The 13,728-nt window shown below is 43.3% G+C and overlaps 1 long non-coding RNA gene across 1 annotated transcript in view; it reads left to right on the top strand.

The window, feature by feature from the left end:
• The window catches only part of LOC106148225, a 38,186-nt gene extending 24,908 nt beyond the window's left edge, over positions 1 to 13,278 (top strand). The window contains exon 5 of the long non-coding RNA XR_001233483.1: positions 12,728 to 13,278. This is a non-coding gene — a long non-coding RNA (uncharacterized LOC106148225). The remainder of the gene's footprint in view (positions 1 to 12,727) is intronic.
• Positions 13,279 to 13,728: the final 450 nt, after the last annotated feature.

The following is a 13,728-nucleotide window of genomic DNA, read 5'->3' as shown; positions in this document are numbered from 1 at the left end:
AGATGAAACAGCAAAAATGCCTGCAAATCTCTGATCTATAATTTTAACCAGTGACTTAAAGTGATTTTTGTTCTCATTATTCGGTAGGTGATTCAGTGGGCTACAAATATCTCCTGTTGTGGATCAGATGCACTTTTTTTTTTTTTTCTCTATGTGTGTGTGTTTGTAATTTTTAGATTGATTAAATGATTATGGTTGAGAAATTTTATTTTTGCTTTTATGGTGCTATTTTAATGTTCAGCCAAGACCAAAATGACTAGGTGAAACATTAGATCTCAACCAAATATAAATGGAAGTCTATAAAAATAAAATTTATTTAAGAACGGGGTAGGCTGGGTGCATTCATGTGTGCTGCTTATTCCAGTGACTTGAGAGGCTGAAGCAGGAGGGTAACCTGGGTAATGCAGTGAGATTGTAAGAAAAAAAGAAAAAGGTGGTAGTAACTTTTAAACAAACTTGTAATGATGCCTTCAGTGATCCTCACCTCCACTTTCCAGTCCTTATGTAATCTTGTTTCATACTGTATTGGCTACGTCTACATGACCAATAGAATTGGATCAAAGCAATAGTGCATGGTTTTCAAGGCTGGGGCCGAAAAGGCAGTGCAGTGCCTCTTCTGCTTTTCCTTCTGGGGTCCATCACTCTGGGGGATTCAGTTGCAAAGTCCTGTGGACATTTATAAAGGTCCAGCTTGGCATGAGTGCGGCCATCTTGGCATGACTATGGCCATCTTGCTTGTGACCACCATTCTGCCTGTCAGGTGAACCTACCAAGGATCCAACCCTTTTGGATGGCCATCTGAGAATTCCCGCTGGCCACGGACACTCCCAGTTTGCTAACTGACATTTAACGTATGAATAGTTTCTTTGAGGAAGCAAAGTACACTGTGCTGGCTGCTGGCCACCTTGGTCTTGCTTAAAGTCCTTCCTCCTTCCTCAGGCTGTAGGGGTCCCATTGTCACGCTGTCACCCAAGACAGGGTTCTCTGCCAGTTAGCTGCTAAAAGCTTGCGCTCCGCAGTCCTGCATTTGCCCACCGCATTGTCCGGTCTCACCTTCTGCCTTTGGTAGCCGGTTCTTGTACACTGAGCTTTTCTGAAACAACGTTCAAGGCATTTTCTAGAGAGTTCTACATGAAAATGACTGAGGCTTCTTGTCACACAGCCAGAAGCAATGTCCCAGTCCCACAAGTGCACCTTCTTGGAAGCTGATTTTACAGTCAATGTCAAACCTCCAGGTGACAGAGACACGAGGGCCCAAACTGATTTCATGACAGCTGATCCCCAACTTCCCAGCTAAGCCGTTCTTGGTTTCCTGAGCCCCACAAACCACAGGATCATACAGTCATTGTTTCCAGCCTCTCCGTCTTGGGGGTAGCTTGTTACACAGCAATGGGTAATGCACACAGAGCGGTCTTCTAACTCTACAAAGCTCAAGTGCAAGGCGGGTAGCTTGGATGGCAGTGAGACCACTGTAGAAAAACTCTTTAATTAGGCAGCTCTAAAGCTTGCTGCATGGATATTCTTCCAGTAAGTAGTAGGGTTGTCAAGAACTAAGTAGAAAATGTGTTGGACACAGATTTGGCAAGGGGTTTGTTGTTTCTCCCCTATGTGATGACTTGAAGACGGGTACCATACTGTACATATGTTCAACTGTAACAGCTAAACTTACTTCCTCGCAGGAGAATTTTGCAACAGGTTTCACCTATGTACATTAAGCGTAGAGCTCTACTGACAAAGCCCCCATAGAGCTGTTTACACATAAAAATACTCTGGTGAAAAAATCCCGTTATTATTTTTGGAGAAGCTGGTGTCCCAGCACACGCTGCAGGGCCCCCCGACATTGTGGGGTGCCTCTCCATCTGGGCCGCAGAGCCGCCGGCACGTGGTAATACATGCGTCTCCACGTACTCACTAATGAAGCAAGGTAGAGAAATCGCAGAGCTCGTCATCCCGCAGCACGCAGCTGGGGTGTGATACCAGATGTAAAATCCTCCACGTTCTTGCCAAGTCCTCAGGATCATGTCAAGATTTATTTAAACCCAGACAATCAAGGAGAGCTTGATTTTTTCAGACTAGTCAAATTCAAGGAGGCTGATGAGTTGCTGGGTAGGAATATGCCTTTTCAGATAAAACACTGGCTGCGTGTTAAACATGAGATAATTATTTACACCTTTCGTTTTTTTATCCCTGGGTTACTGTGGTTTTTTTCTGAAGAGTCAGTGGCTTTATTTACTAATCCCTTAAATCTTAAAGAATTATGGTATAGTGAGGCCCATAAATTCATGAAGCTGTAATGGAAAAAATTAGAAAAAAAAAACAAAAAACAAAAAACCCTCAACTATGTTAGATCCCTAAGCAAAATGGATATGAGAGAGCAAGCCTTCTTTTAATAGCCTCAGTCATGTCCTCTGGTGTAAGTCATGCTGTTACAACTGATTGTAACAGAGACAGTTATCTTAGGTGTCCACCTGCAGGATCAGGACACAAAACCCTGCATGGCTTGGGAGCGTCTTTCCCCCAGAGGGGACATTTCCTCTGGCACTAGGAGCTCCAGGGGCTGTGCTCTGTGACTCCTCACCCTCACAAGCGGTTGTGGTCGAGAACTCCTGGAAAAGGAGCCTTTGCTGAGTTACTCCCGTGGCCAGATGCTTGGGATCTCTCTTGATCTTCAGGAAACCTGTCGAACAGCACAATTTGCCTTGCTGCTCATGCCAGGCTCTTGGCAGACGTTAAAAAAAATTATAACAAAATACAGATAGTATAGATAATTTCATGCAGTGCTTCTCATGCACCAGTGAGCCCTTGGTCTCTCAAGGGAAATGTCCAGGAGGAATCAAGGTAAGAACAATGTGAGATTATACCTGTTTAACCTGAGAGCAACCCAGTACATATTTTAGCACCCACTAGAAGCAAGACCCACTAGGCAGGTGAGAGGTACCCAGACTCACAAGGCAGCAACTCACCCCCAAGTGTAGCCTGGGACTGTGGTCGGCTTCCATCCCTGGTCCACACAGCAAGTCTAGAGTTTCTTTTCCCTGACCAGGAGCTCTGCTGGGTACTTGGCAAGCGTGTGGTGGAGAGCATCTTCCTTCAGGTAATCACCAGCAGAGCCCTCAGCTCCTCTCCCTCTCAAGGGGAGAGAAGCTGGAAGGGCCACTCTGAAATCTATAAGAAGTTATAGCAGCCAGGTGTGGTGGCGCACGCCTGTAATCCCAGCACTTGGGAAGCTGAGGCAGGAGGATCACTGCAAGTTCAAGACCAGCCTGGGCTACAAAGTGAGTTGAAGGGCAGCCTAAACTGCATAGTGAGACCCTGTCTCAAAAAGACAGGAAAAAAAGAAGTTGTAAGTACAGTATTCACTGAATGTTTACGTATGCACCGTACTTTATAACAGGTAGAAAAGCTTAGTGATTTCCTACAACGACCCCAGAGGCAGGTGTAGTTATCATTTCTATCTTCTAGTCTTAGGTGAGAAGGTGTGAAGTAAGTCCATGGGTTACTGAGGTTTTCTTCTGAAGAGTCAGTGTCTTTATTTATTAATGCCTTACCTCGTAAAGAATTATGACCCCAGAGGCTCTGTTTCACCCGCCCTGCAGGGCCTCCCTGTGAGTGTGGGGGAGGTCTTCATGCCGTGCCTTCCGAATGAACCATTTGAGATAAATCACCCCTCAAGGGAGGGGTGAGCTGACCGAGGGCTGCAGGGGCCTTGCCTTCCTCCTGGGGAACAGTCTCCATTTGCAAGGGAAAATCGGGTCAGTGGAAACCACTGACTACGTTAGCCCAGTGGGGCTGCGTGAAAATCACAAGAAGGCCACTGTCTTGCTTGCTTTTCTGTCCCTGAGCTCCACCCCCTGATGCTCACAGTTTAAGGAAGAGAGGTTTACTTTGGCTCCTGGTTATAGTGATGGTCAGCAGGCTGCAAGGCAGAGGGGTGCGGCGGAGGAGAGCTGCTCCCATCATGGCGGCAGGAGTGGAGAGCCAGGAAGGGAGCTGCACCCTTGCCGACCACGCCCTCATTGTCTCTCTCTTTCAGCCAGGCCCGAGCTCCAGCAAAGCCAGCTATAACACTCACAAGATCCAGTCACCTTCCCAAATCCCAGTAAGAAGTTGAGGTATGGAGGACATTTTCTTTTCCTTTCTTTTTTTTTTTTTTTTGTCTTTTTGAGATAGGGTCTTGCTATGCAGTTCAGGCTGGCCTTGAGCTCACTTTGTAGCCCAGGTTGGTCTCGAACTCGCAACGATCCTACTGCCTCAGCCTCCCAAGTGCTGGGATTACAGTTGCGCACCACCACGCCCAGCTCAATGGAGGACATTTTCAACTGAAACGATAACAGCGATCTTTCCTCCAGACCCTTCCTCCAGGAAATTTTTCATTAAAAATAAAAGCAAAAACATTGGCAGGTGTGGTGGCACATGGGCAACCAGGGTGGGAAGACTGCAAGTTCACACACAGCCTGAGCGATTCAGTGACATGGCAAGATTCTATCTCAAAAAAAGAAAAAAATAAACAAGAAAAATGGCTGGAAGGTAGTTAAGTGAGAAGGTCCTGGGCCAAACAAAAACAAAAACCGCACCAAACTGAAAACCCACATTTGCGCTGCATTGTGAGTGCTACTCCTGGGTTGAATTGTGACCCCCTACTCATGTGCTGAATCCCCAAGCCCCAGTGCCTCAGGATGTTACCATGTTTTGAGATAAGGTGTTTAAGTTAAAATGAGGTCATTAGGGCGAGACTCTAACCCGCTAGACCTGGGCTCCTTATAAGACAAGGAAGAGACACCAGGGTCCAGCTGTGTGCAAGGATGACCGGTCCATGCAGAGAGGCGAGGCCTGGCTATCTGCACTTGAAGAAGTGAACAGAGGGACTCAGCCTGCTGTCATCTTGATCTAGGACTTCCAGCTCTCAGAACTGTAACAGAATAAACTTCGGTTAAGACAATCAGTTTGTGATATTTTGTTATGGCAGCTTGAGCAAACTAATGCACTCTCCTAAAATTCCAATTCGCTAGACTAAAACATGGGTGTAGGATGATGGGATTATACAAGTGAAAACCCAGCCCTCCCTCCCTTCCCTCCACTCCCTTCTCTCCTCTCCCTGCTCCCCTCCCCTCTCCCCACTCTACCAGTCCCCCAGTTTCACATATGCACACTCAGGAAAGGAAAAGTGTTAGGAAGGAAACGGGGTAGAGTGAGCTCACTCTATCTCAAGATAGAGAACTCCCAGCATTTCACAAGCTTGCTTCTTATTCTACACCCTCCACTCTTCATCTATCACTGTACCACCTCTCTTCTTGCAGCATAAATTATGTTATAATCACGTATTTATGTCTTCATCACTCTGTGCTTGCTGAGGAAAGGTTTATTTTGGCTTATAGTTTGTGGAAGTTTCAGTCCATAGTTAGCTGGCTCCAAGGCAGGAAGGCATGGTGGGAGGGTTTGGTTGGAGGAGAGATGCTTGCTTGAGGCATCTGGGAAGCAAAGAGAGAAGGGAGGAGCGCACAAGGGAGATGAAGCCCTGTGGGTCATGCCTCAGGGCCTGGCTCTTCTGAGCAGGCCCCAGGTCCTTCATCAATCAGCTATCACGCCCCTATAACCCAGTCACCTTCCAGAGGTCCTGCCTATAATTGCAGTCTTCTAGATAGAATTATTTGAGTAATTCTCTGAGTAATTTTCCCACTGTGCCGTATGCTTCCCTGTAGGAGGCCTTCCTGGTACCCCAGCTCTTAGCTGGTGAGTAGCTCATACTGGGTGACCCAGAAACATTTGTGGGGAAATGAAAAGCAGAAGCTACCAGCAGATCTGTGAGTGTCTTCAGGCACATTACCTAACATGGTGTGTGCATCTAAGAGAAATGAAAATAAAGAAGCTATGCAGAAGAACAATTCATTTTTTCCAGTTAAAAGGACTGAAGTATACCAAGGAGAAGAGAAACACTTCTTCATTTGACAACTTTGCTGGAAGGATTTATTTTATTTGGTGACATACAAACCCGAGCTTCTGGTCATCTTCTGTCATTAAAAGTCTCATGGCTCCCTTCACGCACCAGGCTGAACACACCAGCCAAATTCTGGTAACTGGTATTTCCTTCTGTGAATTCCAGAAGCCTGTGGGTTAGAAAGATAATCCTTCCCCTTTTCTCATTGGCCATTAGGTTTCTTTGTTGAAAGCAAGCAGTAGTGAGTTATGCTGCTGGTGGGAAGCAGCACATTGGGCCATGGCCACAGCTGCCTTCTCTGCTCCATAGACCCCTGCAAGTTCAAGAGCGGAGGATTTAGTGGGGTTGGAACTCAAGAGCAGATGAGCAGAACTGGTGATAGTTAAAAGGTTTAGGAGGAAAAGAAGGGGAGAAAACTTGAAATTCCTATATAGTTGCTTTAGCTGGTCTTCTCAAGCTTCCATTTACTCAGGTACTGATGCTAAGAATTTCATGTCAATTTTACTGTTAAGTTTAATTATTTCCAACCCTATAAGGTTGGCACAGTTATTGCCCCAATTTAAACATTTAGTTTAATTTAATTTTCATAGTACTTGGGATTGAACTGAGGACCTTTAACATTGAGATACACTCCCTCCCCTTTTCTTCTTAGTCTTCTATTTTTGTTTTTTTTTTTTGTCTTTTTGAGACAGGGTCCACTGTGCAGTTCAGGCTGGCCTTGAACTCACTTTGTTGCCCAGGCTGGCCTCGAACTTGCAGCAATCCTCCTGCCTCAGCCTCCCGAGTGCTGGGATTACAGGTGTGGTGTGTACACCACACCTGGATTTTTTTTTTTTTTTAATTTTGAAACAAGAGTTTATTAAGTTGCTAAGTTACCCAGGCTGGGCTTCAACTTAAGATCCTCCTGCTTCAGCCTCCCAGAGCACTGGGATTACTGGCATGCATACCATGCCTGCTGCTTCATATTTTTAGGTGAAGTACTTATGACTGAGCTTAAGCGATGTGCTTCAAATGACGTAGATCTTATTAGAATCCAGTCCTTTCCCCCCTTTTGTTCTGGCAACTAAAATATTGCATGTTTATTATAAATATTGTACAAAATAAAGTATTAAAAACAGCAATAATCTCTGTAGCCAGAATCAACCGTGATGAAGATTTTGGTAAATAGCCTTCCAGTGTTTGTTCTTCACGATTATATGTATTTTTCAAACTGTTATAAGTATACTATATACAGTATTTTGCAATCTGTTCCTTAAAAATTCTAATTATATTTTATTGAAGAGATTTATACAGCATAATTTTCAGTGATTATGTACCACTGTAATTTATTAATAAATTATAAGTGACCTATTTTTTTTTTTTTTTTTTTTTTGGTTTTTCTCCGGTACCGGGAATCGAACTCACGACGTTGCGCTTGCCATCCAGGCGCTTTTGCCGCTGAGCTAAATCCCCAGCCCCAAGTGACCTATTTTTTACCTTTATTTAATTTATGGTCACTTTGCTATGAAATGTAATGACTAGATTTTTATACACAAATGTTTTATATATCCATCACAGTTTATTTCAGCTGTATTTGCAGAAGCAGAATTAATTCTTTAAAGGAACAAAAATCAAACATTCATGTGCAAGCACCGCATTGTGTCACTAGTGTAAAACTTGAAAGAGTTAATTTAAATTCGGAGGTATGATAGACACTGTGAAATGATAGGAAACCACTGAAGAGTAAAGGGCTTCTGGGATGTGGGAAAAGAGAAGGGAAAGAAGGAGAAATTTTGTATGTATGTATATACAGGATAGATAACATGGTTGTTCTTCTGTCTTCTATTTCTATGCTGAAAGAAACTGTCAATGAGTCTTTGGTTGACCAGTATTGCATGTCTATATCTGTTTTCATGAGAAGCCACTTTGAAGATATCAATATGTAAAACAACCACCATTGTTAATTCCCTACCACTTTGTGTGTAACTCTGTATTGTCTGTATTGTGCTTGTGATGTGTTGTAAAATGTTGTATGTCTGTTAATGTTTCCCTCCTTTTATCTTTAAAATAAAAAAAAATAAAAAAAAATAAAGGAACAAAATTCTTTTTTTCACATTACATAGTTGTAGTAAAATTTTGTAATAGAATATAATTTGAAATTCTAAGTTGATATCATTCATATTATCCATGTATAAATTCTATGAGGAAAAATACTTTCTATAAATTCATAGATTTCTTGTATTTACTCCTATTACAATATCATTTTAAAGGTCATTTAGGGACTCAAGGGAGTTTTGCTTGTTTTTTCTGTGTGTGAAGTATGAGGAAAGGTAAAGATACTGTTAAAGATGCTGTGGGGTGGCAGAGAGTGTGAACATCCTGGCTCAGTTCAGTTCCCCTCCCGCCTTCCTTCCTTTCCCCCCTCCCTTCCTCTTCCCTCCCTTCATCCTTCCCTCCCCTCCCTTCTCCTTCCTTCTCCTTTCCTCTTTCTCCTATTTCTCTCCCTCCTCCTTCCTTCCTTCCTCCCTCCCTCCCTCTTTCTTTCCCTCCCTCCCTTCCTTCCTCCCTTCTCCTCTCTCCCTCCCTCCCTCCCTTCCATTTACATATACCAGTATATACCTTCATGGGTTTTTCTCTCTGTGGAATGGACACATGTTGATGGCCTTCAGGAAAGGACCCCTGTGTCTAAGGTTGTCCACTATTTAGAAATTACTGTAACCAGGTTATCAAAACTTTGGAGGCATGATTATCAAATGGAACACAGAAATGACTTCATAAGCCCAGCCCAGATATTTCACTATGATATCACCCCTTGACAAAGCTCTTATGCATCCGTGTAACCCAGTGAGCATGTAAATGAGTAGAAGGAGCCGTGAGCAGTTTGGAATAATAACAAAACTGACTATGAGAACACATGGAGAACTCCACTAGGTTCTGCCTGTGTGTGGACGTCTACTGATCAGAAAAGAAAAGATGGTTCTAGAAAAGATAGCCATGTCTTCCTGCACTGACCTATCTGAATTCCTCTAGCACCAACAGGCCGCATTCAGAACCCAGCACTGGAGGTCACCTCTGGGACTGGGAAGTGAAATCGAGTCCTGCTCCACACCAGACCAGAGGACATTCTCACTGTGCCGTGAGGGTCATGGAGAGTTTTCCTTAATTTTTTAAGTAGAGAGATGGGATTATGGATCTGTATTTTAGTTTTGCATTTCTGGAGGTGCCATTAAATGAATTTCTTATCTTCTCCAGAAAATGACCTGGCTTTTCGTGCTAGTAACTGGGTACATGGCCCACCTCTTGATTTTCTATTGAAAGCTATGTCTTTCTGACATTTTACCCTTACAAGGCCTGATAACCAGTGGGTCCATGATGGAGGACACTTGTGCTTTCGTCTATGTTTACTTTGTGTGTGTGAAATGCTCCCCGAAGGAGAGTGTGTTCCCTAAGAACTATTGGGAGCCTGAAGAAGACTTGGTGGGAGGGCTTCCAAGACACAGGTGAGTTTCACTCAGACAGGAAGTAGTTGCAATGAAGCAAGTGAACTTCACACAGAGAAGTAAGAGTTGGAATAAAGCCTGAGGGGCCAGAGAGCACACAGAAAAAGAAAACAGGCCATCCTAACATAAGTTCATTTATTTTCCTGCTTCCTGCTATCCACTATTGTACAACCTTAAAGTACAAGTTATTCAAACTTTTAGGAACAACCCCAGCCAAGACCTTTCTGAAAGGAAATGGGCTGTTATTTTGGCACATTTTGTTAGTACATTATGGTAAATATTTGAGAACTATTTTTTACTTGGAATGCAAGTAATTTTCACTAGACACTATCAACAGAAATATTATCCTGCTTGGTTTATTTGACCTCATGAGATCTTTACAATATAATATTTAGCTTCAATGATGTCTATTAGTATGATGACACACAAATTTATTATTGTAATTGAACATCAATTTATTATTACTTTTGCAGGACATCAATTTTTGAAGTGAAGTATAGTATTCTAAGTTTTTGAAAACAGAAGATAGTGTAGTGTGGGATCTATCTCAACCTGTTAGACTGAATTGCATAGGTAGCACCTTTTCCCATGGAAACTGATAGAATTTTGGTTTTACTTTTTTTGTTTTTTGAGACAGGGTCTCATTACGTAGTTCAGGCTGATTTGGAACTTACTACGTAGCCCATGCTGGCCTTGAACTCGAGGCGAGCCTCCTGTCTCAGCCTCCCAAGTGCTGGGATTATAGGCACGCACCATCACTCCTGGCAGAATTTTGGTTTCAAAAGCATTTACAGTACATATAATTGAGTCTCAGAACAGCCGTCTTGTGTCTAAATATCTGAACAGGTACCTTGGGCGAATATGTGGCATTCTAAAGCTTGGAAATTGCTGAGGTCTTGAAAAGGCTATCTCTGGAATCCTTCCGTGTTTATTCACCTAAAATGCTGTAGTTCCTGAGCAGGCAGTGTGTGAGAGACAAGGGGTGTGAGGGACAAACAGGACTGTGCTTCTTGTCAAGAAGTAGAGTCTTATGGGGAAAATAAGGTTTTGGAATAAGAATGATGATGACAACCCGGAGTGATATGTTTGCTTCACAATGAAGGCTCTTTGACAGCAAGAACAATTTCTAGTGGGGGAGTCTGTGAAGGTATAGTACATCCTACAAGAGTAGAGGACATTCTAACCAATGCAAAGTGTGTGTGTGTGTGTGGGTACAGGGAATGACTAGAATGTCTCAATGTATCCATTGCATTTTGGGAAGCAGAAATAGTGAAAGTTCAGGCAGTACAGTGACAATGCAGTGACAATAAGGTCACAGCTACCCTGGCTGGCTGAGGGGATGCAGACGTTGAGGCTGTGAGATAGTTCAGGGGCATTTGAAGCAGGTTGGACTTTGTTCAGCAGACAAGGGGGGAAATCGAAGGATTGATCCAATCGAGGCAGAGCTCAGAGTGGAAACTACCTGCTAGACGGAGTGTGTGGAGGTCATGGGCTGCAGTCAGAGAGCCAAGTGTGAGGTCGAAACTAATTAGAGATGAAGCAATAGGAACAGAAAGCAGCAGAGAGTTGCAAAAAAGTGCTGAAGAAAAAAATAGATTCCAGTTGATGTTTAATTAGATATGGTGGGGGTGGGTGAGGATAAGGCAAGATGACTCATGTTTGGAGCCGGAGAGAACAAGTGTACCCTTTACAGACAAGGAAGTCAGCAGAAACTGGTTCTTGGGGAGGTTTAATTTTAGAAATTTCAAGTTTGAGGTGCAGCCAGGGTATCCAAATTTAATCCCTTTATTGAGTCCTTTATTACAGAGGACACGAAGCAAGTCCGCTCCATTCCCAGAGTCCAGCTGTTAATCAGTCACCATCTTACCTTCCTCAGTGGGTTCCTTCTTTTCTCCCAGGCTCTTAGCTTCGGTCTTGGACAGGCAGTCATCAGGACTTTTTCATATATGTTCGGGTTTGATGCTGGAGAATCTGTGAGACAAGACAGCATCCTTCCCTGTAGCTTTTTTTTTTTTTTTTTGGTTTTTCTTCGGTACAGGGAACCGAACTCACGACCTTGCACTTGCCAGGCAGGCGCTTTGCTGCTGAGCTAAATCCCCAGCCCCAAGACAGCATCCTTCCTCGCTGATGTCAATAACTTCTCTCATGAAGGTGTCAAGGAGTCACTATGGCTGTCTTCCTCCGGGTCTTGGCAAAGATGGCATCCACAGGGCAGGAAAGCTGTGAAGGACAGACAGAGGGAGGCACAGGGCAAGAACGTCCCATCTGACCACTGCATACAATTTTCCAGTTATGCTAGTAAAATTGAAACGTGGGACAGAAGTCAGGGGTAGGGAGGCAGAAGGACTGATTTGGGAGTTGTCTGGCTGGGACTCGGTGGACAGCAGTGAAGCAGAAGATTTTCTGAGAGTCTGCTTTGACAAGTTCTGTTTTATCATTCACATGTTGTTGGCGGCTGGCTGTGTCTTCTAAACAGATCATACTGTACTGGGGCTCAGTGAGTCCCAGTACAGTTTTCTTCCTCAGCTCTGCCCTGTCTCCATTCGTCATCAACTTCCTCTTATCTCTAACTGTGCTCCAGTCTAAGCCTTTCTCCTGTCTGCAGAGACCAGAGAAAAGGGAAATGAAACCACCACCCCCTCAAAGAGGCTTTATGAAGAGCTCGCACGTCTAAGCATTATTCTAGATGTTTTATCATGTGAGTGCTTGAGGTTAGAGAACAAAAAGTCCTGCCTTTATCTAACAATTATGAAAAGTTGGGTGAGCTATTGGGGAGCACAGATTCTAAACCTGGGAGAGATGATTAGTTTGGTTTTCTGCTAATTGATAATGGAACACAAGATCTTGCATGATGTACTGGTAATATGAATACATTTTCAAGGATTGGTTTTCACTGCTTTTCTGTGTAAGCAGGATGCTTATCATTGAGCTGTGTCACTCTTTACATATGATTTCTTTGAATCTACCCCCTCATCTGTCTTAGGCTGTATGGTAGCCAATGGTAGCCAAATAAGATTCACCTAAATCTTATTTGCACTAATATGGACATGACGAATGCATCATGAGCAGTTCTGAAACATATTTGTGAAGTGAGACTGATAAATAATTGTCTTGCTATATACAGGAGACTATTATGCAAATGAAAAAAATGTTGCTTTTGTATTTAGTAGAGGATAAGAGGACATAATGTTCTAATTCAGCAAGAGGTGCTTTGCATAACTAAGACATTTTTAATTTAGGGAATGTGGGTAGGGCAACCATCAAGAAAGAGGTCAGTGAAGATTAATGTAATGTATTTTCTCTTTTTGTGCAGATTTCTATGAATAGACCAGAAGCTGACCTCTATGCACTGTTGGGGTGCAGGTGAGGAATTTGACGGAAATCTCCTGAACAGAACCTCAGTCCTACACCTAGCCCTGCCCCTCGGTGCAGCCTTCGTACCCATTTTGCCTCTAACTGTTGTTACCTCTGAGGCTCCTGCCCTGGACCTGCCTGCCTCTTCCCTCTGGTACCTCGGATGGCCAAAGGACAAAAGCAGCAGGACACGGGATGTATTTTCAGGCAGTACTTTTCCTCTTTCTCTTCTCTTTTCTAACTTCCGTCTCTGGCCAGAGCTTTGCTCTAATTACAGCAAAGGCCAAACAAGGTGAACTGTAGTCTAGGAACTTTTCATTTCTATAACTTTATGAGTCAGAGAGGAGTTTTTCCAGTAATTTCCTTGCTTGCTGGTTACTGTTTATTCTGCTTTATGGAATGCACCTAGGTAACTGATTAATTGTCTAATGATTGTTGGCAATCTTGAACCTTATTGTCCTATTCAAAAATGGTCCTAACAAAACTGAAATGACAATTTTGTTCTTTTATTTTTTGATTTTTCTCCAGTACCGGGAACCGAACTCACGACCTTGCGTTTGCCAGGTAGGCGCTTTGCCACTGGGCTAAATCCCCAGCCCTGACAATTTTGTTCTGAAAATGAAAGGAGATCATGCATAGTTCCCAGAACACTTATTTGATTAAAAAAAAAAAAAACAATTTAGTTCAATTCACAGCACTATTGAGATGTGCTATCTTGATGGCTAAGTCTGAATTTCAGTTCTGAGGAAGCATCAAGATAGTTGTATACTGCACCAAGTTTTTGTTTTGAAGATGAAAACTTAGTTTACCTAAGGTGAAAGAAGAAGAAAAGAACAAAAGAAGGGGCTTCTGAAGACAAAGCGCTCTGAAAAGAAGTGCTCTGCACAGTAAGAGTGGGACGCATCAGACAGGAAAAGAGGGGCACCCCACAGAACCCAGAGTGAGGGCCAGCTGGGGAAA

Source organism: Chinchilla lanigera, unplaced genomic scaffold (genome assembly GCF_000276665.1).
Source record: "Chinchilla lanigera isolate Chin_1 unplaced genomic scaffold, ChiLan1.0 scaffold00017, whole genome shotgun sequence".
Classification (NCBI taxonomy): domain Eukaryota; kingdom Metazoa; phylum Chordata; class Mammalia; order Rodentia; family Chinchillidae; genus Chinchilla; species Chinchilla lanigera.
The sequence above is the reverse complement of the archived record's forward strand: the minus strand, read 5'-3'. Positions and strand labels throughout refer to the sequence as shown.